Here is a 4,340-nt window from a genome sequence, read left to right on the forward strand (position 1 = left end):
ATGAATTCTGTACATAACAAAAATAATATTAAAACAGAAATCATATCATGTCACTTATGTGCTCAAATCATTCTGTTGGCTTTCCATTGAGCTAAAAAGTTCTAAAGTCCTTCAGCAGACTAGAGAAGTTTCTTTTAACTTTCCAATATCATTGTTATCCATTTCCTGCCTTACTATTTAAGATGTAACCACATTAGTCTTTCATATCTGGAATAAGCCAAGGTCTTTCTTAACATAGGTCTTTCCACCTGCTATTTCCCTGGCTAGTATGTCACCTCTTTTTTCTTATGGTTGGCTCCTTTTCATCTTTCAGATTTTAGTTTAAATGTCATTTACTCAGTGAGGTTCTCCTTGACCACCCAATCTAAAGGCAGTCTCTTTCATATCTCTTGAACAGTGCCTCACTCTGTTTTTTATTTAATGACATTTGTCACAATCTGTAATTACAATTTATTTGCTTATATTTTTGTTTTCCATCTTCATGAGACTATAAATTCCATGAAGAAGTTTTATTTATTATTACAAACCAGTACCCAGAACATAAAAAGTGCTCAGGAATTATTTGTCCAGTGAATGAATAATAAAACATCTCCATATCTTTGCTTTGATGTTAGGCTATTGCCTGACCACTTGAGGGTAACAATAACTTCAATGGCTTGAAATATTCTAAGTCATCATAGTTATATCAAACTCAGTTTTTCTGATTAATCAGTGTTTGCTAAGCTCTAGGCATATGTCTGACTAAGTGATGTAGGCCTAGGAATTTGAAAGCTAGTTTAGATGTTGGTTATCACCCTAAGACAAAATCGGGGAAATGCAGCATGGTGTAATGAAAATAATATGAGTTTGCTGTTTATACACTTGGATTCAAATCCTGCCTTCATCATTTCCTAGATGAGTGACTTTGGGTATGCAATTTGCTTTCTTTGGGATTCTTCATGTATAAATGAGGAAAATGACACCTACCTCACAGGGTTGTTATGAGAATTAAGTAGATGCAAAATGCTCAGAATAATTTCTAGCATATGGAAGATAATAATAATTGTAGTTGTTGCTAGTGAGTATCAGATAGTAAACTAGAAGATAATTTTATGAATCATGTAGTCTGATAAATACTGTATGCAAGTTAACCTTTATAAGGCATTTCTTTGATTTGGAACACCAAGCATCCTAAGGGCTTAGACATTTTCATTTTTCTTCTTTCCTTTCCTTTCTCCCCATTAAGTTTTTCAAGGCATTCTTCATGTCTTCATTCCTAAAGGTGTAGATGATGGGGTTTAGCAGGGGGGTGACAGCAGCAAAAAATGCAGACACCACCTTGTCCTCTGGGAGGCTAGTGGATGGGCGGGAATAGATGAAGATGAAGTGTCCCAGGAATAGTGTGACTATGGTGAGGTGGGCTGCATAGGTGGACAGGGCTTTCCGCCTACCCTCAGAGAATTGCTGTCTCAGATTCACTAGGATGACACCATAGGACATTACAAGGACCACAAAAGAGGCCACAGAGATCAGCCCACTGCTGGAAACGATGAGGATCTCAATGATTGTGGTATCAGTGCAGGCTAGTTTGATCACCTGAGGGACATCGCAGAAGAAGTTGTCAATCTCATCGGGACCACAGTAAGGCACTATGATGGTGAGGGAGGTAAAGGATATGGAGTGGATGGTCACCTATGTCCAGAGGGCCACAGCTAGCAGCACACATACCTTCCAGTTCATTATTGTCATGTACTGCAGAGGTGTGCAAATGGCCACATACCGATCATAGGCCATGACAGTGAGGAGAAAGTTCTCTGCGCAGGCAAAGAGGTGCAGGAAGAACATCTGGGCCACACAAGCATCAAAGGGGATGAGCTTCTTCTCTGACCAGGTGTCTGTCAGCATCTTGGGGACAGTGACAGTAGAGTGGCAGACCTCGATAAAGGACAAGTTGCTGAGAAAGAAATACATGGGGGTATGGAATCAGCGGTCATAGATAATAGTTATGACAATGAGGATGTTCCCAAACAGTGTCAGGACATAGAAAATGAGGAACATGGCAAACAGAGCCATCTGCATCCACCGATTTACAGATAAACCTGTAAGCCTAAAACATGTCACTACGGAAGTTTGATTGAATAGGGCAGCCTCCTCCATTCTCTTTGTTGGACATTCCTGTCAAGAATTATAAAAAAAAACACTTAATATGTACTTCAAGCATATGTTTTCTAAATTTCTTGAGTGTTTATGAATATTCTCTTTATCTAGAATTTATGTCAAATATCTTATGTTTCATTTTTAAATTTCCATTTAGCATCTTAAGTTGTGCTGGACTCATAAGAGGTGTTAGACACACCCTTTTGGAATAACATAGTAGATTGATACCTTAAGAGATATAATACAAACTTGAATAATTAGAGGAAGAGTTGGTGGGAGACAGAGTAATTTCTCTCTTTTTGTAGTAAAATATCAGGGCTTAGATTTTGGTTATAGATTTTTATGCGTAAAGGAATTTGTATCTCCCCCAAATAAGAAATTTGTCCAAGGTCAGTCAAATCTGGGCCTTGAAGTCAATTTTCCCTATATTCCTGTTGACTGCAGTTTTCACTACTCAAAGTACCTCCTCCCCTGTTGGCTCTCCTGTGATGCCCTGAAACTGTAATTTCAATGATCTAGCTTTCAGCTGACAACATGGCTATTGTATATTTTGAACAATTCTTAAGACGGGGATGGATAAAACCCTGGAAGCCTTGGAAAATCTGGAGAGGGCTCAGAGACACTTGCCTCTCCTCCACTCCTTGGCTGATGGCAGATTTGCTTTCTTCAACTGGAGGTCAAGGTCGCTGTCATGACTAGATTATGTCCAGCTCTTTTCAAAGTCCAGTTCTGTTGTCTGACTTACTGGTCCACAATCATAATTATTTTACTTTGTTTCAACTTAGGCTGCCATTGTAATGGATGTAGGTTTCTGTTTGGGGTAATTGGAGAGTTCTGCCAGTGGATGGTGGTGAAGGTAGCACAACGTTGTGAATGTGATTAACACCACTGAACTGTATGCTTAGAAGTAGTTGATAAGGGAAAGTTTACGGTGTATATTTGTTTCCACAGTTAGTGAGAGAGAGAGAGAGAGGGACTAAAGAGACAATGACAATTAAATGCAATACATGATTCTGGACTGGAGCTATTAATGGAGGAGAAGAGGCCCAAAGGGGCAGTATTGGGACATATGAAAAATTGTAATATAGACTGAAATCTTTATAATAATGTTAAATTTCATGTACTTGACTACTGTACTTAAGGTGGTTATGTAAGTGAATATCCTTGTTCTTAGGAAATGAACATGGAATTACTATGTGTTTAAAGAGCAGAAGGTATACAACCTACTCTCAAATGTTTAGAAAATAGGTAATTAGAGAGACAGACTCAGAGACAGACAGATGGATGGATAGATGGATAGATAGGTAAATGATATGACAAATGTGTCAAAATGTTAAAAATTGGTACATATGTGAATCTGGGTGGGGTAGTTTGGAGTTCTGTGTATAGGTTTTACATTATTTTTGCAACTGTCCTATAAGTTTGAAATTATTTCAAAATTGAAAGGTAAAAAAATTAGGTTGCCATTGACCCAAGCATCACCATTTTAAATAATAAATGTATATGTTATATGAGTGACAGAATCTCAGTCCTTAAAGAGCCCTGAGAGTTTATCTAATCTATTTATTTCCATTTTACAAATAGAGAAAACAAGGTCCACAGATGTAATGTAAATGGTCAAGGGTACAGAGTTGGATACAGCTGAGCCCAGAGCCCAGGTCTCCTGATTCCTGGCCCAGGCTTTCTCCACTCTACCAGCACTCTGATCTGAATTTTTGCACTGGAGGGCAAAATTGGGTAAGCCGAATGCATCTCAGTGCTCCTCTTTCTCTCCTAGATGCCCTGCACTAGCTTGGGTGGGCATCTGTGATAACCTCTTTTCTCTGGCTTGCCTCCTCCAGGCTTCTGTCATGATGCACAGGGGTGGCCAACCCTAGGAGGCTGTCTTTCTTTTTGCTTGGGTCCCATCATCCTTTCCTGTCTCTTTCTCATCATGGAGCACCAGGCTCTCTGCTAGACAAGTGAACTAACTCCACACTGCTTATGAAAAAGGGCTGGAGAAAGTTTCTTTCTTCTGCTTCTAGCTCTTCCTTTCTTCTTAAATATTACCTATACCTCATCTGCAGACAATGGCCCTTTTCATTGTCTTTTTCAAAGGAAGTACTCTAGATAGTGCCAGATCAGGGAATTAACAAGGGTGATCTGTGGCAAAGAAGACATTTTGTGGGCAGGAGAAGTCTTTCAGTTAATGTTTAAACTACACA

General features: G+C 39.1%; 1 pseudogene; it reads right to left on the reverse strand.

Moving 5' to 3' along the window:
- Positions 1–1,188: 1,188 nt before the first annotated feature.
- Positions 1,189–2,136, reverse strand: LOC119533486 (annotated as a pseudogene).
- Positions 2,137–4,340: the final 2,204 nt, after the last annotated feature.

The sequence above is a fragment of the Choloepus didactylus genome, chromosome 4 (genome assembly GCF_015220235.1).
Source record: "Choloepus didactylus isolate mChoDid1 chromosome 4, mChoDid1.pri, whole genome shotgun sequence".
NCBI lineage: Eukaryota > Metazoa > Chordata > Mammalia > Pilosa > Megalonychidae > Choloepus > Choloepus didactylus.